The following is a 21522-nucleotide window of genomic DNA, read 5'->3' as shown; positions in this document are numbered from 1 at the left end:
AACTTTCTACCACTACAGAAATGCACCGGATTCTTTCGCAAAACTTACGGGTGGTAATTGGAAATACTGGTCAGCATTCTCTATTTCCTTCTTCCTCTCAATTCTCGTTTGGCCTGTGAAGCTTTTCAGATCAGAGGAGAAGATCCGCTGTAATACGGAGTTTTGGATACTGCAAAGGAAACGAAGAATCATACTGACAACTCTTTTCAACCTCACCTGCAACCATCACAGAAAAGAATAGCGAAAGAATGCCGCTTTATCATGGGAAGCATAAATTTGAGCATAGGTGTCCCCTAGCTGAAGCGAGGTGAAGCAGGTTCCAAACAAGGTGAAGGAGCACACCCAGAAGCATTTCCATAAAGCTGTTTTCAAACAAATGCTTTAAAGACTTAGATTTTCTTACAAGCGAAGAATGAAAAAAGAAAAAGAAATAAAATTACCTGGACATCCAGTTTTCCTCTAGCTTGCTTTGCTTCTTTCAGAATCTGAGTCTGGAGTGACAGTCAGGGAGCAGCACTGTGCAGAAATGCCAAAGCCTCCCCAGCTTGTTGTACCTTCATCAACAAGGCCTTTGATACTGCCGCCTCCTCAGCAACATCAGCAATTTCCTAGGAAAGCTGGTGTCCACCAGGTCAAATAGGAATGGGAAACCCCTCTTGCCACAGCTTCACACTCACACCAGAGTCGGCAGGACAGGCCGATGGACAGAGAAGTGTCTGTAAGAGTGTTAGAAAACAGACTTTAGATTTCCACCAACCCAGGAAAAATTACTCATCCCTTCAAACTGAACTCTCAGTAGAAGGAGGTGATCCCAAGCTGCATTCCTGACATCTATGCTGCAAAGTCATCGAATGCGCCATGTTACTGTACCAGCCATGTTATGAACAGAAACAGGACTTTGAGGTTATGCTGTTTGAGTAGAATTAAGCTCAAAGAGTTAGTCCTTCGGTATGTTTTTGTCTGCAAGTGTTTTCACTGTCTCCCAGACAATGTCTCCAGCAAGCTAGCTGCTTGTTTCATTTGTTCTGTGCTGTTTTGTTTTCTCAGGAAGGATTCTTAGAGAAATGAGATTCAAGTGATCATCTTGTGTGTCCATCCATCCCTCCCTGCCCTTCGCTTGTCCAGAGCTTTTACCTTGTCCACCAGCTTGAATGAACTCGCTCCTAGGCGCAGTTGTGTCCAAGCCATTCTGCTGCTAGGCGTGTCGTGCAAACAGACAGCTCAGTGGTGTCTGTTGGTGGGGAGAGGTCACACTGTCTGCAGTGTGACCTCAGCGCTTACAAAACAGTAGGGAATACACAGAGAAGGGCGTTAGGAAAACTTCAAGCCCCACATACATTTTACGTGGAAACCATGTTTCCCAAGATAACACTGGACACAACTGCATAATCAAAATGGATTCATTTCTTGGTTCATCCAACTCCTAGGTTTTAGTTTTGAAAAGTTTCTGTCTTGGCTTAAAGCACTCTTCCAATCTCTATTTCCAGTTACTATGATTTCCTGAAATAGCTAATCCCATTTTTGTCTTTGTACAATCTCCCAGTCTCTTTGTTTTCCTCTCCCCAAGAAACTTAGAACTGCTCTCTTCATACTTGACAACTAGATATGGAGCTGTGTCAGCCAGAAAGAAGTTTCCTTCACACTTTACGCTTCTTACGGTACCTGGACTCTTACCTTTACTCTTACTCGCCCTTCCTACATTAGCACAAACAAAGCTGGTTTGGAGATCTGACGTCTTGTTCTCCAGAAGCTACCCTGAATCACCCTTACGAGAGCTGTCCCACGCTGCGAGCATAAGTCTTGCAGTCTGGCCAGATATTTGCTTTCTAAGTCGATAATCAAATCTGTCAAGTAAGAACATGTAATTAATAGAAAGGAAATCCTTTTATTTTGATCCGAATCCCCCCCCCCCCCCCTTTTTTTTTTTTATTATTTTTTTTTTTCTAGACCAAAAGTGAATCATGGGAAACCAGCAAAACTCTGGTGAAAGATGAAATGAAAAATGTTAAGGTCAGGCAGCTTGCCCACTGCAATTGCTACCCTGAAAGCAGATGGAGTGCATCTTCATACACCATAGCCTGAGACACTACACGACAGGCCAGCCCATGTGATGAAGTCCATTGCTGTCCTGAATTTTAACATGACAGGGGGACTCTTAAGCCTCTTGTTTATGCTTTAGTACTTGCGGTCTATGGGAGGACCACAGCAGACTCTTCTCTGTCTACCCTTATTTGTTGATCGTCTGTAGGAAGAAGAGAACGTGCAGAGGCCCTCACCCGTACATTGGGTCTGTTCTCACTCTGTGCAGCTCCATCATTGAGCAAAGTACCAAACTTGATCCTTCTGTAAGGGCTTTACACAAACTACAGAATACTAAAATGAAACATTCACAACAAAACCACACTGTTTTCCCCAGCCAAGCATCAAAACACTTACAGAAGGGCATGGGCCCTCTCTGTGTACCTCGAGGTGAGATCCACAAATCCTCGCGTGGTTTCAACACATCCAGCACCCTTCTCTGTCCCTCCCGGCTAAACGTGCCCAGAGGCAGCTGTTCCCAAAGTGCTGTGGTGACATCATTCAGGTCTGTTTCTGAAGTCATCACCGCAGGCGCCTCCCAGTGACGGCACAACACTCTCTGTTGCTAACGCGTCTGTCTCAGAAACAGCTAGAGAAGTACCACTATGCCCAAACTGACTTGAATTAGAGTAGTTCCCAAATTATTCTCTGCTCCCCTACATCTGTGGAAGGTGTGGGATCAATCTGTTCCTTGAGAAAGGATTACAGGCAAAAAGAGCTTGATTCTGATACGGTGCCCGCACTTGGAGAGCAGTTCACCTTTGATTTCCGTGTAAGAAAAAAGAAGGGGAAATCAACAATTCCCTTCCTCTGATTTGGGAATAGGAAAGAACCCCAATTATCCAGGAAGCCGTAATAAGGAAACTATGCATCTCCTTGTTAAACATCTTGTTTCTTTGGAAAACTTTTCCAGTCCTTTGCAACTGCGGTGGTCTGAATCGGATGGGCAGCCGAGTTCCACCACGGCCGCTCTCTCACTCCCCCTCCTGAAAAAGAAGGGGGGAGAAAATACGATGCAAAGGGCTCAAGGGCTGAGATAAGGACAGGGAGATCGCTCAATGATTGTCGTGACGAGCAAAGCAGACTCAGCATAGGGAGATAGTAAGAGTTATTGCCTACTACCAACAAACTAGACACGTGAGAAACAAAGGAAAGAAACCCAAAACGTCTTCTCCCCATCTGCCCTCTTCCACCTCCTCCTCCTGAGCAGCGCAGGGAAACAGGGGACTGAGGGCTGCGGTCAGTCCCTGATGCTTTGTCCCCGCCGCTCCTTTTCGCTCCCTCCCTGCCCCTGCTCCCCGTGGGGTCCCTCCCACGGGATGCCGTCCTTCTCCAGCTGATCCCACACGGGCTGCCCACAGGCAGCAGCTCCTCAAGCACTGCTCCCACACGGCTCCGTCCCACGGGCTCCATCCATCCATCCATCCCCCAGGAGCAAACTGCTCCAGCACGGGTCCCCCACGGCTGGGCGGCAGCTCCCCCCAGACCCCCTGCTCCTGCGGGGGCTCCTCTCCACGGGGGGGCTGCAGCTGCGGCCCGGGGCCTGCTCCTGCCCTGCGGGGGCTCTCCATGGGCCGCAGCCTCCTCCAGGCCACATCCACCTGCTCCACCGGGGGCTCCTCCACAGCTCCCCCAGCAGCTGTTGTGCAGCAGGGTTTTTTCCCTTTCTTCAATCTGCTCTCCCAGAGGCCCAGCATAGTCGCTCCCTGTCTCAGCTCTGGTCAGCGGTGGGTCCCTTTTGGAGCCAGCTGGAGCTGGCTCTGATCTGACATAGGGCAGCTGCTGGGCTCTGCTCACAGAGGCCACCCCTGCAGCCCCCCCTGCTACCAAACCCTTGCCGGGTATACACAGTACAGAGCAACATTAGCCCACACATACATACACATGCACTGAACCCCTAGGCCCTTTTAAAATAAAAGGTGTACTAATTCTAGCAGTATGAACCTGCCAGATCCTGCCAAAATGTGGACTGCCCAAGTACTTTCAGAGAGGTCAAATGAGTGAGCTGTTCTATTTGGTGCAATACCTACCTCATCACAACTTTACAACTGCACCAGTCCATTAAATTTTATGCTTCTGCATTCAGAAATGATAACTACCTACAGAAAGTAACCATCACTTCACCTTAACTGCAGTAATACTCTATAGAAGTGACAAAAGGTCACTTGATTAAAATATTTTAAGCTGGCCTACAAGGAAAACGAATATGTTTGTATTTCCCTTGGTCAAAGCACAAGTTCACCATTTGATTGCAACTCGTTTGATAGCAATCTGCTAGTATTTGTATAGGAGTCCTTGAAGAATCAGAGGAAAATCAGCAGAAAGAAAACAGAGCAACATAAAACAAACTTAAAGACATCTTGTGAATACCCAAGTAGTGGAAGAAGTGAAAATGATTAATGGTATAGTATCAGTACACAGCAGTACAGTGGAAGTAAGATAGCTGGATTTTAGAAAGCAGGGCCATTAACAGACAAGGTGAAATGACCAGGCAAACACTGGTTGCTGAAGGACAAGGTAGCAAAAAACAAAACAAGTTACTGTTGCCTGTAACACCTGGTACTAAAAAGCCAGGGCAGCAGGCCAACATGCTGATGAGAAAGAGAAAGGCATGGTAATTATTCCTCCCCTCTCATGAAAAACCAGCAGGGTTCAATTTATCCAGAATAAAAACTCTATTCCATTGAAGTAGTATTACAAGATCAGTTCAGTATCTAAACTTAGCTGTCTACTAAGCGGTTCTCTCCTAAGAACTTAGCAATGGCAAAAAGATCACAAGACATTTTGCAAATTATTGCTCCCCCCTCCTTCAAAAGGCTATTATGGGCATTAAATATAGAACAAGGGGAATTAAGGTATAACCCTACCAAAAAAAAAAAAAAAAAAAGCTTCCTTTCAAAAATCCTAAAATCTAGATGAAGAGCCATGAAAACTCAGGGATAAATTCTAAAATTGGACTCGTAGGCTGAGCAAAATTCAGACTTGGAATACAAAATGAGAGCACTACCTCAGTTGTGTCATTTCATATTCCTTTAAAAAGCACACTGCGTGAATTTTCCCTAAAGTGAATTCAGTCATTCTTCTCTTGCGTAACTGGAAAACAAAACCTAATACACTTAAGTAAACACCTTCCTTCTAACTCTCATTTAGAAGAAAATCTTCTAGATGCAGAAGAAATGGAAATGATATAGCTGCATTTTGCCATGCTGGCAGTCAGACCAAATAAGATTCAGAACAGACTCTTGACTTCTTTTCGGGAGCAGAGAGCAGCTAATGAAGATTTAGATGAGCATGAAATAAATGACACCTCATATCAGTGCAAAGAATGTTGCCCTTTTACACATCATTTTTATGTCTCGTCCAGCACAAGCCTCCATTTAATGTTGTAACTGAAGAAGCCATACACTTTTCACAATGCTACTGAACTCATCTTGGATGTTACGGATACCATGGTCACTGCACACATGATGACTTTTGCAGAGATGACATCTAACCTCAGCACGAAGTGACAAACATAACAGGTTAATCTAGAGTGACCTCAGATCACTCCCTTCTTGTTACAGGTGTACGTACTGCAATCTACTGCTCATTCTGTGTTCAACAGCCAACAACCATTGGTCTCTATTTTCTAGGATGCCTAAAAGATAAGCAATATCAATGCTTTAAAGAGGTAAATTATTTATCATCAACAGCAATAGCTTTAAGACAATCACACTAACTTTCATATCTTAAAGAGGCTTTAAAATTCTCTTACAATATAAGCATTATGGAAAGAGTTGCTCTTAAGTGCAACCCAGTAGCACATTTTTTTCATTTCTCATAATTCAATTTTCGGCAGGCTGCTCAGCAAGCCTCTCCACTACTGCAGCAGGCAGCAGCATTCCTGCTCAGTGACTGGAACAGCCACGATTACATTGCCTGCTTTTTACGCTGTCTTGCACACTTTCTAGATCCCTTAATGTTGAAGAACTTGTCCCTACTTATGACTTCTTGACCTTACTTCTGATCCTGACCTTCACTCAGATGTGTGTGCTTACTCCGAGTCTTTAAAGGTTTTACTGAGACTATACCCTCATCGTGCAATCTGCTTTTTAGATATTTACCCCACTCTAAATGCTTACTTTTTTTTTTTTTGAGGAAAATCCCATTTTATGAAAAATGGAAGAAAAAATAATCAAAATATTTTTCCCCTACTGCACGTTCACTGTATATGAATTCATAGGACTGAAATGAGGTTGCAATCAATATCCTTCATTTGTACACTAGATCTATTTTAACACCAATAAAGTATGCAAAAAAAAAAAAAAAAAAGATGTTGAAGAAAAGAAGCCATTAACTGAGAAGTTAATAAGCTCAGATTCACTCAGCTTTAAAACCAGAACTGAAGAGTTCTTAATAAAAACAGTCTTGTATATTGCAGCTGCTCATGATTCAGACCCTTGTTTTCTCTTCCTCTTATACAGACCCTACAATGGAGGGAAGCTAAAAGGCAAGGTCCAGAGGTGTTAGTATGGTAAGCATCCCACTTTGTTTAGCCTCCTGTTCCACATAGCCCAAGTACCTAGAAGTACCCATCTTGAAACAGAGGCACTTTGTCTCACGCAAAGCTGGTAATTACTGTTAATTTTAAATGGCTGTTTTTAGCCTGGACAGCTCACCCTTTCTCCAGAGAAGAGGGTGTCTGAGCAGGTACAAACTCACAGGGGTAAAGCAGTGGCTGAGAGATCGAGTGCCCAGCGTCAGCATGAGCTTGCCAGCACAAGCAGGCGAGCAGGGAGAAGCAGCTGCACCAGTACCTGCACCCAGCCTCTCAGCCACCTTCCCCAGCCACTGAGCTCAGGCTGCTGCAGAGGAAAGTTGCTAAAATAGCTCCCATCCTACCCACAACTCTACCCCACCTTCTCTGGCATGTGTCCTGCTGTTTTGACAACACCCCTTCACACTAACAGATTGAGTCTCCAACACAGGGAATGCAGATATTAATTTCTATTCTGTTTCTGTAATCAATAAGAAAAGATCTGTATATGCTTTAATAGTAAACAGATGTTTCTTCAGCACTGCTAGAAAGGCAGCGTTTCTTACAGTTAGAGGCTGCTCAGAGGTTACCGAACAGCATGACCACCCCTTGTCAAAGGGGATGTTTTCACTTGGGCATAATTTAACCTTAATCTTACCTAACCTTGTGTTGCTTCATAATTTTTCATAGTGGTAACTTCTATAGATTAGATGTCTTGAACCATGAAGCTACAATTATGGAGAATTTAACTGTATTTATGTAGCTGACAAAAATTATATATCATTTCCTTGGTAGTTATCCTTTAAAACACAGAGATTTGAAGGAGTATAGTTCAAAGGCGCAAAAAGCAGAAAAGGCTTTGCTGCATAAGGACTTCCTTGAAAACTGCCTTTACACTTTAAAGTTAGCCTGTATCCTAAGTCTCCAAGCCTTTGAATGAGCTTGGATATCTGATCAACAGTTCTGCTTTCCAAAAACTTCTCCATTACTGGTTTCGGAAACCACTTTCCCAGTGTGGAAGGAGAACAGTACGATGGTGTGGTGGCTTGTGAGCGGGGAGAGCTGGGGCCAGCTCCCACCCACACCAGCCTTCAGCCCCTTACTTGTGCCCTCCTGTGAAGGCACTGTTTTTGAAATAGTCTTGCTAGCAGCATGAATGCTAGGGAGGATTTTGTTACCTTGGTGAAAGTGCGAGCACAGATGTAGTTATACCATAGCTTGTGGTTGTAGCACAGCGTATTTTGGTTCCTGCATTAGAACAGCCTTCAGGTCTGCTGAAACAAAGCTGCTTTAACACGGTTCTCTTCAGCAAAACAGTCTGGCATAGGAGAGCCCTTAGCCCCTCTTTACTTTAGATTCCTTATATAAAAACAGTACTTCCATAGCCCACAGCAGCTGGGCTATTTTATGACAGGTTATTTCTAAGAGTGACCAGGGCAGGCTCACAACATGGCCACACTGTAGCTGAAAGAACAGCTTTAAACAGAAGGGTAAGACCAGCTGAAAGGAGGTGTAGCAACACCTAAGCCAGTCTGCCACCCAAAGTGACAAACTGGGGAACTACAGCCCCAGGCACGCAAGAAAGGAGTAATCCATTGAGATACATCATGTCAGGAAAACTGAACTGTCATAACAATATGCCTTAATTCTCATGTACTGTAAAATGGGCTATTAAATTCCAAAGTAAGACACTTGAGAGAGAACATCCTAGATTTCCTTTCCTACCCTTGTTTCTGCCCAGTGTTACCACATCGTGCTGTTCCAGGATCACCTCCTGGCAGGTGCTGCTGACACGGTTTGGAAATGTCCCATACTCCTGTGCCAAATTACCTTCCGATTCCAATCCTCCCTCCCACCTCTCTTTCTCCTCATGGAGGATGTCCACCGTACCACAAGACTCCTCTGCTCCATGGGTGCCAAACAGCAGCAGCTCAAACAAGCTGTTTGGCTCAACAAAATAGCCCTCCTAATATGCACACATGCTACCTTAATGGTTTACATCTCTCCTTCTTAAGGTCACTGTTCTGGATACCCCTAAATATTAGGCAAGGCACATATATATATGTATATATATATTGTATATATACACATTATATATTATATACACACACAAGAATGAAAGTAAACTTCACCTTCAGTTGTGATGGGTCTGATCTTAATCTAAACTAGGTTGTTCCCAACAGGGACACTGGAACAGCATCTGAATCCCCCAACAATGGGATTTTAATTTGGATAATGCTAGAGTTAAAAATCTGGGCAATCTCAACATACTCAAAGTGATAAACATTTAGAGCTTTCATTGGAATTTGCAGCATGTAGCAGCTTCTTCATTTCTAAGACAATCCTCCATATCCAGGAAAGCACTTTGCTACTTCCATTTTTAATCACTCCATACTCCAGACACCAAAATAATATAAAAGGGGGATGAATATTAATACAGTTCTGCATGAACCTATGTACTTACCTACAGAATTGTGTTTTGTGGTGTTTTTGTTTTGTTTTGTTTTTAATGCACAAAGGCTTCTCCACATGAGGTGAAAGCAATGCCTGCTTTAAACATAAAAAACATAATATCCTCCTTCTGTACTTCACACTGTACAAAAGAACTCTATAAAGAGAATCTGTTCTGGCACCTCTTCCAGCTGTGCTCTTTCTGCTGCGTAGAGAAAATTTACAGTATGGTAACCTCTCCCTCTGTCTCTTCCTCACTTAATCTTACAGAAAGCTGAAACATACATTTTTCATTTCACTACCCTGGCAAGATGAAAAACCATTTTTCAAGTTATTGATAATTTTTGTCAAACACAATGCTATTTCTGAATACTAACACAGTTTGGTTTTGAAGAAACACTCTTATTTATGACTACATTTTGCCAAAAGAATAATTAAATTATAATTGTTTCACACCTGAAATTTTAAGGTAGGACACACAGGCTGAAGGAAATACTATGTGAGGAAAACAAAAATACTTTAATTCCTCCAGTGCTCCCACAGCTGTACCCAAGGCTCCATTCAGCCAACACTGGGCTTCAAGCAACAGCATCAAATCACTGCAACATCAAGTAAGGATGAAAACAGTTGGAGAATTCACCAGTGTGAATGCCTTACATGAGAAGGCAAGCTCAAACTGCAACATGAAATCCTGCAGAGGCATCCTTTCCAAGAATCACTGGATGTCAGGTTGAAGGGGGGAAAAAAAGATAAAAAAAAAATCAGGCCATTACTTTAGACTAATATTAGATCATCTCAGCTGTAAGGAATTGTTTGCATTCTTCAACAGGTCAGAGCACTGTTGCTTAAAATCTATTTAATTCCTTCCACAAATAAGGGTACATTGTTCTTCTTGTTTTAATGCCTCAGGGAATCGTTGTGTTTAAAAAAAAATTTGAGGTGTACTACCACAATTCTTATGATGTATCTGTGGAAAAAAAATGTTACACAATTCCTCCTACATTATTCTCTGTAGCTGTCTCTGCACTAAATCACGTTCATTAGCAGAAGCTTCAGAAGACCTTCTTCCTACCAAAAAAAAAAAAATCCCCCAATTTCATATTCTTGCTGTCTGCCAGCCTTGATGCTTTTGCAAAGATTTTCCTGAAGACAACTGCTCCCGTTATTTGCCTTCCTGCTTTGCCTCTTACCTGCTGTATTTATTTTCGCCTCACCAAAGGAAGGTTTTAAGTCAGCTCTCAGGCAGTTAGATCCTATGGCGAATGGAAGTCACAGTTGGAAGATTAGAAGTAAAACCTTTATCCTAGCTTCCCTTAAAAGGTCAGCTTTCAACTGAATTACAAATGTCATGGATTTTTGCGCTGCTCATTTTCAACCCAGTCATATTTTCAAAACTATTTGTAAAACAAATATTCTTGAGCAGTTTTCCCTATGATAGATGACAGGGATTCCGCTTGCTTTGCGAGGGATGTCTGATGAGCAAAGGCCTGTCTGTGCAAAAACATTATGATGATCCATGGATACAAAAAATACATACCCAGAAAACCTGTTTTCCAGCTGCCAGCAATGCTATGCTGCCTCAGAAATTGACCTCTGCACCACGGTGTCTAGGATCATATACTGCTTTGGATGTAGGAAGTGAGAGCTGCAGAAAGCAGCAGCACACAAACAACAATGCACAAAACACTCTGGGAGGGGTTCTACAGTCCTAAAAAATCTGGAAGACACATGCCCTTCACAGCTCAAAAGTATGCTTCTGATATTATGTCACTGCTCATTAACTGCCTGTGATGAGCTAGTAGTCTTAACAGATCTTCCTTCCATGTGCTGACCCCATAAGCCTGTGCTTGAGATAGACTAATTACTGCCAGGGATAAAAGTCCATCGCATTGCCTAAACAAGAGCCCGTGGAAGGACTTTTTTCCATTCCTTGTAAGGATACCATCCCTCCTCCAACAGCTCCTCACCAATGTGGAGGCCCCAACAACAGGTAGAGTAAGCCATACCACGTGGACCCATTTTTAAAAATAATACTAAATGAAATTTAGTATTTCATACTAAATGAAATTGCACCTGGTGTTTAATCCATATCTGAATAGACTGCACTCAAAATCTCAGTGTTTCTAAATGAGAGCAGAATCTGATTTACCTTGTAGCGAAAGATAAAAGAGTCATTCCCTCAAGTGATGAGAAAGCACCTGACAGAAAACACACACCAAACCACACAAAACTCCAAATTGGTAATGTTTGGTAGTGTTAAAAACATATGCAATACAAGTATATACAAAAAAAATACAAATAAAATAAAAACAATACATGTAGAACGTGGTGCAACTTAGACATAGTTCTTTGGAACAGATGTGAAACTTCAGAGGTACCTAGAAATTTTCTGATAAAGAGAACTACAAAAAAAGGGAAATCATACCACTAAATATACCCCTCAAACAACCATAACCTGGCTTTGCTAATTAGATAGACGAAAGTAAGCCAAGAGTCTCCTGCCATCAACAAAAAACTCGGGTGGAATTTTGAATCACATGTGCTCACACCTGAGAGGTAAGGTGCTACAAATGCTGTCATTGATTTAAATCTTCTACATGATTGCTAGTTTATGTAAATCTGAGAAGCTCACTGAATTCACCGATGTTTCTTCATGAGCACACACAGTTTTCCTGGGTACACAGAATTTATATACAAGGACAAAGCTCCTCACAGTCAGCTTTTAATCCTCCTCTAAGTTCCATAAAATTTTCCAGGCTTTTTTTTTCACAAACTGTGTCGCCAAATTTTTGTTGTGTCTTCCTCTATTTTTTCTGTTGGGGATGATGGCAATCCACCATTATGCAGTATCTCACAGGCACAGCTAGCCTCCTTGACGCTAACAAAGGACTGTAAGTTTCTTGGTAAGACCCTTCCCCTTCTGGCTACATCCTATTTCATGTGTATGCATATACATGTACTTTGTTTCACAACTACATTTTAAATGTAATGCCTTGATTCTTCCTACTCAGAACGTAGCTCAGCTGTAGTGGTACTTACAATTTCACCTTTTACATTAACAGCATTTCTACCTTTTCTCTGTCTGCTGATTTATATACATATTAATTATTTTGCTGATGCCCTTGGTATTACATCTGATGCAACACAAGACAGCTGTCAATACATATGGTCCAACAACTTGCCCTTCATTTTCTCAGTGTGTCCTCTAGGCCCGTATTCCTATATCCATGCTTTCAGGTCATGTTAGTGCAATATTTATTTGCATATTTCATCAATTTTTCCTACCGAAGGAATATGCGCCATGTCATTCATTGATTTTCCCTTTGGTTATAATTAGGAGAAAGCTTATCTTCCTGTCATCCTGTGAATATCCAGACAGTCTCAATGCCCCAGTAAAGGTTCTTCTGGAATCATTTATCTCCAAGTTAAATGATACTTAATTGTGTAATTTTAAGAAGGAACCAAACATCACTACCATCAGAAGAAACAGCATTTTCGCTGTTCTTTTAGAAGAAAGCCACACAGATTACTGAAAAGGAAACTTTATGTTAAGGAAAGTCTTTACAAAAAGACTAAGTCTGGGAAGTATAGAAGTGCTATAACAGGACTTTCTACAACCGCATGTTTCTTTTTGCTGCTTACCTTAAAAATCATTTTCCAACATGGACTACAAAGAAACATGGCCAGTAACTGTTACATATTCATAACAAAAATGCATGTCACATCCCATTTCTATAAAGCTACACACCATGCACTGCCTACATCATCTGGTGGTATACACTACACCTATATGCAACCAGACCTACCCTGTCATTCATTCTCCAGCAATAACACTAAGATCTCTACCCCATCTTAATAGCTGGCCACAACAGCACAGCATTAAGATGACATCAAACACTCTAAATCATACACAAAGATATGATTAATTAAAACATCACCCAGAATTTTTCATCTGTCAGGCACTGTTTATAAAGTTAAACAGTCAAGATCAATTTCTAGAGGTTTTAAACTGAAAAATGTTGGTTCAAGCCTCCTCTGTTACAGAAAACTAGAAACCTAGATATATGCATGGGGTAGGGCCTATCAGCGGTATTTCTCTGCTTTCAGGAAGACAGTGAATCAAGTAATCAGTGTAAATGAACCCAAACTTCAATGGGAAGTTGAGAAGGAAGAGGACAACAGGAACTCAGAAAAGCCAAACCCACATTTCAACTTCACCAGACAAGCTGAGATCTCTGGGTTCTTTGCCAACAGCCACAAATTCAGCCCACTTCTCAGAGCTGCAGAGGTAACCAGCAAGTGTCTCCTGTGCTCCAATTAGAAGTCAGTATTGTTCAAACTGGGAGATGGCCAAATTTTTGAAAAGGTCTGTGCCTTTTCCACCAAGGAATGCACAGTTTCTGCTATCTCCTTGGGACATTATCCCTGCTCTGAGGCTGGATGGGGAGGTTCCCCATCTGCACCCCTTTTAGTTCCAGGTAAGAAAAAAATCAAATTTCAAGAGCTACTTGTATATTAGCTTGATCCCACTTAACTGGCAGATGTTCCCCAAGATATTCAACTCCCTGTCGGCTGCAACCCCAAGCGCTGCAGTTCCCTGGGACAGTCAGTGGCAGGCAGGACTGCAACATGGAAAGTGGCCTCCTACATCAACCTACAGAAGGAAGTAGGCCCTCTCCTTTCTTCAGGACAGAGATCAATAACACAGAATAAATTTCATTTTACAGATAAACTGGACACATCATCTCATTATTAGCAAACAGTGTCTCTCTTATCAGACAGATTTGGACCACTTTTCTCCCTACTTACGAGTAAGTGATAAACTTATTCATGGCTTCAAGTCATTGGCTCTGGTATCTAGTTCTGCATATTTCTCTGATTATTAACAAACAAACAAACAAACAAACAACAACAACGAAAACTCAGAGACTCAATGATTCTTACTTTCTTATTTCAGCCATTGTTTCCAAGAAAGGTACGACAAGGCAGCATACGGTGCTCTTATGGGCAAGTTCAAGGAAGGAGCTCATTCATGACAGCAACCTGGGAACACAGGAACACTTCCATGAGAAGCTAACTGGTAAGTGGGGATAACAGAGAGGACAAGCATTCTCAAAAAGCAACCTTCTTCCCATTTCTAGCCATTTGACCATGACATCCACCCCTCTACCATTTATGATAAACAGCCTCCCTTGTGACTGAAGCATCTGCCTAAACTATTTTAAGATGCCAATATCTACCCAGTCACAGATAGCATTAAGCCCAGGTATTGTAGAGAACAGCAGAAAACATTTTAACATTAATGTCTCATATTTACAAAGTTTATATCCAATATATATAATATATGCCACAGACCTACAGCTAACTTTGCATATACACATAAGACCAAAAATAAAATACATATGGATGATATCATACAGCTTTGCACACTCCCAGTTTCCACATTCACTAAGATTTGTGACATCTGAACTCTAGTCACAATTTTATTTTTTATGGCCAATATTATAGCTTTCAGACTGCCATCTGTTTCCCAAAATTATTTCTATTGTCGTGAACTTGAGATTTACAGCCAAAGCTGATAGAATCATTTCTGAGCAATATATATCAAGGGGAGAAAAAAAGCAGTTCATACAGAAGAGCTGACTACTGTCTTAATTATTGAGAAACTGCTACTTCAGAAGAGCAGCATGGGGATTTGACAAAATTCATAATTTCAGAAGCACCATGCATATTAAAACTCACCAAAAGTTGCATTTGACAGTGGGAATCAGATGTCTTCACAACTTCCCATATTTTTAACCTGTGTTTTACTGTCTGGGCTGATTATTCCAGCAGTTTCCTTTGTTGCTCACCTCAAGCTGATATCAGGCCACCCACCAGTTGTTTGCATTTCTTTTAGCTTTTGAGACTCCGGATGCTGTTGTTTATAGTTCATCTGCTTTTTTTCTTCTTCTGCGGAAGGAAGACATCATTATTTGCTTGTTTGTTTTGTATTGCACCACTCTACCTAGCACATTATCCACTCGGATTACAAAACAAGTTGTTGGCACATGGCTTTATGTTCATGACAAAAAGATCCACATGCTGTTTACTCCACTGCCTACAACATTGGCTTTGTGCCAGAGGTAAACGAGATATTCTCTGACATTCTCATTCTGAGTGATGCAGACACAAATCTCACATATGTATCACTTCATTTATACATTGCAGATAACAGTTGTCTGTGCCATTGGCCAGCCCTGTTACATGAGAATAACATTCAAAGACTTACGTTCCAAATCATGAGGAATTACACAACTCCCTGTGTATTCCCTATTCAGTTAGGCAAACAAAAGATCAGAAACGTGCACACACACTTTTATTCATATGCTCAACATTCAAATGTTTTGTGTGTCTCAGTGGTATCACAACTTATTTATCTAAATAGTTTTGCAATTAATTGCAATAATGAGCCCCCTCATGAAGTACCACAGGAGAATTTAATGAAAAGGGGAAAAAAAACAACAACCTTGTTCAAATGCACATCAGTTTTTGCAAAGCAGTCACAACACAGCAATATGCTCGCTGATGCGCAGACAGACACAACTGAGTCTGAATATGTGATTGCTCAGCTTCGACAGCAACAAAGCTGCCATGGGTCTGCTATGCAGAGTTGGAATGAACAGAAGATTTACAAGCACTGTAAATGCTCTTGCTAGGGTTATGCCTGGCTCTACAGGAACACGTGTGTGGTATATAGCAGCACAAGTGAAGCCAGATGATGATGAAAGGCAGCACCTAAGTAATTGCAGTTCTCCTTTTCACCTCGGGGAACACTAGGAGAACACAACCCAATTGATGGGATTAGCTTTCCAGCGTGGTTACCTGCCAGAGGGAAGCTGATGATCACAGGCAGGTTTTACAGTAATTTCAATACCTTTGGTGAGATGCTGGCAAGCACAGGGTAAACTCTTGTTCTGCATGGAGAGCTATGGATCTTCCTTGTGGAACTAGCCATCTGCACACAGCCAGCCACATGCACACAGTCTGCAAATGGACCTTTGGAACTGTCTTTGAAAAGCCTCTACGATATGGCTCTGCTATTAAGGGCAAGCATTACAAAGCAGTGATCTTTTTTCACATGGTCGTATTCTTTGCAATGCTGAAAAGATCACTAGATGTAGCAAACACCTCTGCTTGCCAAACACAGCAACTCTCCTTTCTACATTATGCTGTATTACAACATGGACTATATTCCCTCCCACTCACCCAGGTGCATCAGTGTCAAAATGAAGAACACTTCTGGTGGAGAAATGCAAACAGGCAGATAAAAGATTGCTCTAGAAACTTCACTTTTGCATGAATTCATCCTCATCTTTAAGCCTGCACCTTTAATGTGTGAAAGCTTCCCACTAAAACACTATCAGCCTCATCTTGTTTCTGTAAACACAGTTGAAGTGAGGTGCAGCACAACAAAAATGTGTTATGGTTCACTGACCTCTTGAACAGGACAAGAAGATACTCAGAAGTAGAGAATAAATACAAAATAATCATTTACAAATATGAAAGGGAATTATATGAACTCTTAAGGAAAAATGTAAGAATTACAGAGAGTGCACTGTTCTTGAAGATATCTGTATATTTGCAATAAACTGACAAAACTTGAAGATGAAGCGAGATGTTATTTGGAGAATAACATTTAAGTTCAGCCAGTGGGGAGGGGCTGGCCACACTTTTCAGGTGACTGCTTTGAAGGCAGACTTTGCTTTAGAGAAGGCAAGAAAATGAACAGTAATATCAAGGAAGCTAGTTGGAGCTACGCCAAGGATACTGAAGGAAAACTATAGGACAGAAGGCTCCACAGGGAGAAAAGAGAACCTAACATAGCATGCTTTCTCATCTCCCACCAAGTGCTGCAATAAACAAGGACAATCTGTGTTTAATGTACACCTATTCCCACTTAAATACAATGCCCCAGGACCACAGTGATTTGGGAGGGTAGTTCTCTTACAACAAAGTACTGGTCTATGTGTGGAAGACACTCATCTTCAGTGGGTATCAAGGCAGCTGTTTGGTCCTGCATGTTGCAGACATGCCCATCACTAGCAGGCAGTCTCGTTTCCCATAAGACAGAAATTGACACTTAAACTGCAGAAATGCACTTACCTATCTACAGATCTACTAGATCTACATCCCTCTGCAGCCCTGTTACCCCTCCCCATCGTGCTGGGATTTGGCAGAAACCTGCTTGCCAACAATGCTGTGCTCTCCAATTGCCCTGCTGAATACCGAGGGCAGTACTACCACACATCTCCACCCATGATTTCACCTGAAGTTGTGAGTGCATTGTACTCGCAAAATCTTCAGATTGCACTTTTAGTGATGCACCAGTTGGTTTGTGCTCATCGAAATCCTTGCAAACTAATCTCAGAGTTTGCTTTACCCATTTTATTGCTGCAGAAAAGGAAGACTTTCTGGTTCACTTAACATTTGGAATTTATATCTCGCAAGCAGACTTTTGTTTGCTTCAGATTTCCAGTAGGTTTGTCAAAATTATGTTAACTGATGAAGGATCAATTGATTTATTGTGCTTAAAAAAAAAAAAAAAAAAAAAAAAAAAAAAAAAAAAAAAAAAAAAAGTAAGGGCTTTGTCAGTTAATTATTATTAATTAAAATTATTTTATTTTAAAAAACTCTTCCTGGTTCAATATTTCCTAAATAGAAATAGCATTTAGATATAAAATACACTTCCACCTTTATTTCAATTTTGCTTTAAGGTTTTATGTTAGCCTCCAAAAGCATTACTAAATGATGTCAGTAAAGTCAAGTCTTTGGCATTTGAAACAAGGCAAGCAGAACACTTCCATTCGCAGCATGGGAATAACATTTTGAAATGGCCAAGTTATCTAGGCATTTAGTTGAAGTGAATGACATCAAATGTGTCTTTGGACTTGTGGTCTTAATTCGTAGCTGCACACGTTTCTTTTTTCAACTCTGACAACAGAAGTCAGTATTTTCTACAAGCTTTTAAAAATACCTTGGAGAAAGAAAAGAAGGTCCTCTTTAAAAGTACAAAAATCTTATTAAAATACTTAGTTATTTAACCATATAAGTTAAGCTAAATAACTATTTGTCCTTATGTGTATATAATTACCAGAAAATGGCCATAATCTAATGGTCTAGTACAGTGGTCTCATAATTTTATTTAATGCTTGTAATAAAAGTACAGTACAATTCTTGCAACAGAGGGTCAAGGCATTTATACTGGCAATTAAGCTAGCACTTGCCAAATTTGTAATGATCTTAACCACGTGTGCCCAAACCTGGCAACTGTCCGAAGCACATGATTTGATGCTTGGCTTAAGCTATATCCCTCAGTTCCCAATTCTCAACTGATGCTGGAAAAACTGAGGAAAGGACTGCAAACACAGAAGGAAGTCAAGGAAAAAGAAAGGGATGAAAATGCATGTCTGCAAATGTAAACAAAAGAAACAAGAGAAACAGTTGCGTGGTAGGATTTCCATTAGATATTTAGTTTGTTTAATAAATTCATTAAACTGCTATAAACCAAACGGGCAATTGTGAACTACTTCCAGTCTGTAAGGGGAATTCATGACAACTACAACCTCTTACAACTTTTAGACACACGGGATGCACTCCTTGGAAGATGAGCATATTCACAGATCGTGGTGTACAACCCTTAGTTATCTTCAATGGTGTTTGCCAAGTATTCGCAAGACACTCAAGGTATTCTGCAAGTCGAGCACTGTTCTGCTGTAGCTATGTGGCTAGAAGCACTGGTAGTAGCCACATTGAAGTCAGCCTTCTGTTTTGCTGGGCATGAAGGAGTTTGGGCATGAAGTAGTTTTGAAAGCACTGATGCTTGCTAAACACCAGTGGGAAGAGTGGGATCTTTGGCTGCACACAGGGATGTTCAGTATCCCTCAGGAAGTCTGCAGAACCTTCAACCTCCCAACAAAACATATGCTTGATTTGAGACTTCATTAGCCTGCTACATCTTCTTTTATATGTAATATTATTCACTACGACAGAATAACTTTTTGGTAAGTTTGTTTACAAGAAATGCATGCTAATGCTTCATAATCTTCATGTTAGTCTTGCTGTTGCCAGACAAATCTTTCTGTTTTAAGACAAAGTTAAGCCATGCTCCAGGAACGTTTAGTGCAGAAAAAAAAAATATATATATATATAAAATAAAGTGAAGTAGAAGATTTAAGGAAGGCCATCACTTTACCAGAAAAATGGTACAGGTCTTCAGACAGAACTCTTTCTGCATCAGTATTTCTTATCCTGATCTATGGGCAATTTAGAGTATTCAGCCCTAACAACACCACTGTTTTCAACAGAAAAGAAAAAAAAAAAAAAAACATTGCTATGTATCTACTGTAAATAAAGCTGATTTAAAATTTTGGGAAAACCTGCATCCTGCCAGCTGCCTACAAAGCTGGAAAACAGGTTCCTGCTGTGCTGATAACCTTGAACACCCTGATGGCCCAGGAAGCCTGCTGCGTAGGGAACAGCTTAAAACAAAAACCTGTTTTTCTTTCAGTGGTACTATTCACTGTGTTTCTCCTCACAGGTATTTAAACTACATTAAAATTCTATTTTTATTAACATTTGATCAACCTTAGTACCAAAATAATTCCTCCTTCTAATCCCTTCCCCCAACACACACACCAGCTAGGGAGAACATTTTCCTCCCTATGAAAATTGCATGGGAGAGAAATTCTCTTTCCTAGCCAGCACCATCTGGATGTAAAGCTTAAAATGTCGAGAGGGCATAAGGAGAACTACAGCAGGCCAGCAAGTAGATGGGGAAGGCTAATGTTAATTTGCATAGTCATTAAAATTCAGTATGCTTCAAAGAGATAGAAGAAAATTGAAGGAGATAATGTATAAATGCAGTAAAAAGGAACAACAAGGAGAGATAGCCTAAAACCAGGAAAGTGGAAAAAAAAATTACTGCAGACATCAGGGGAAAAAAAAGTTTCAGTACTTCTAGTTGGAAAACTGAGCTTGAGGAAGGAAGCTACTGAGTAACCAAAACTTGATATAATGCTTTAAAGAATAAACAAACACTTTACATGCAAATCCAGCAGATGCTTCAAGATCAACAGTTCCCACATTTATTTGGACTGGGGTTTCATCCAGCAGCAGAAGTTATTTCCAGATCCCAACCCCCTTGTCATTACCTAGAAGAAGATCAGAGCTGCTGAATACTCAAGACTCCAGATGGATAGTCACTGCTCCTGGTACTTGGAAGCTCTTTCCCAGTTGGACTTTATGCATTAAGACAATAAAGCATGGTGGGTGCAGAAGATGAGTTCTTAATGCAAAAGTACCCTGAAGCTACTGTAATTGGTCCAAGCAGGATTTTCTCAGTTCAGGGGACAGCATGTAACAGGCACATCCATTTCCATAATTACCACAGAGCACTAAAAAAGGCCAGGCTGTACTCCCCCTCACACAGGCGTGCAGGCAGCCTTGTAATGTGACAGACACAGGTTCATAAAGGCACTTTATATAGATTTTTCTACATCTTTCTCCCATATTTACACCAACTTCCTCCACTGAACTCCATAATCATGCACATGGGAGCCGTTTTTGCTCTCTCCATACGACTGCGTTGTTCTGTACTAAAAGAAGAACGATCAGTGTGCCATGCATCAGATTTGGGATCTTAAAGACATAATGGAGCCTCCAGAGCTCACTTAGCATTAACTTTATCCTTCTCACTCTTCACATTGGAACCACTCCAGAGCATGAAAGTTAAGAACAGAAAACCATACAACATTCAGCTTGGAAGAGTAAATTCACTTCATCTTTAAAGTTTTACGTAAACTTTCCTCTCCTAACTAAATAATCACTAGAACTTAGAAGAACATATAGACTAGTTGGAAAGAGTCTAGACATGTGGTCCACCATCAGTGTCCAAATGCCAAGCACACACAAACATAAAAGCCATTGGTTACAGAAGTAAGAACCTGAATTGCAGAAGGGGAAAAAATAATCCAGCAGAATGTGCCAACGTCAATATTTTATGCATTGAACCACAGGATATAACAGAAATGTTCCACCGGCTCTTTTCACCAATATCAACCACACATTCCTTGTAAATCAAAAAAGGATTCTCTGCATCTTGAAAGTATTACTAAGACAGAGGATAGAGTATCAGAGAGTGCTCTGCAGGCTTTACAACAGCCAACTCATGCAATGTACCACCCAAGACACTTCTATCAAATAGCTAGGCTGAACTAAAGAACTATTCCTAGCATGAGTGTATTATACATGGCAACACCTCCATAAGGCATGCTGGTACCACAATCAAGATAAAAGAAATTGCTGAACATGTGGGAAGGAATAGCCTCAGGCTGACACCTGGGGAAAGCAGCTGGCACTAGAATAAGGCTGGCTGGGCCTTCCGTAACCATTTGTCCATAAAGAAACACGCAATCTTCACCTACCCATGAACCAGG

At 41.1% G+C, this 21522-nt stretch overlaps 1 long non-coding RNA gene across 1 annotated transcript; it reads right to left on the bottom strand.

The window, feature by feature from the left end:
- Positions 1-47: 47 nt before the first annotated feature.
- Positions 48-14994, bottom strand: LOC119715983 (uncharacterized). Its single transcript, XR_005263582.2, has 5 exons — positions 14789-14994; positions 13991-14089; positions 1675-1844; positions 441-716; positions 48-169 (listed from the first exon to the last, which is right to left on the bottom strand). It is a non-coding gene; the product is annotated as an uncharacterized lncRNA (long non-coding RNA).
- Between the last annotated feature and the right edge of the window lie 6528 nt (positions 14995-21522).

The sequence above is a fragment of the Anas platyrhynchos genome, chromosome 2 (assembly GCF_047663525.1).
Source record: "Anas platyrhynchos isolate ZD024472 breed Pekin duck chromosome 2, IASCAAS_PekinDuck_T2T, whole genome shotgun sequence".
In the NCBI taxonomy this organism is placed as follows: Eukaryota; Metazoa; Chordata; class Aves; order Anseriformes; family Anatidae; genus Anas; species Anas platyrhynchos.
Note: the sequence above shows the minus strand (reverse complement) of the source record. Positions and strands in the feature narration are given on the sequence as shown.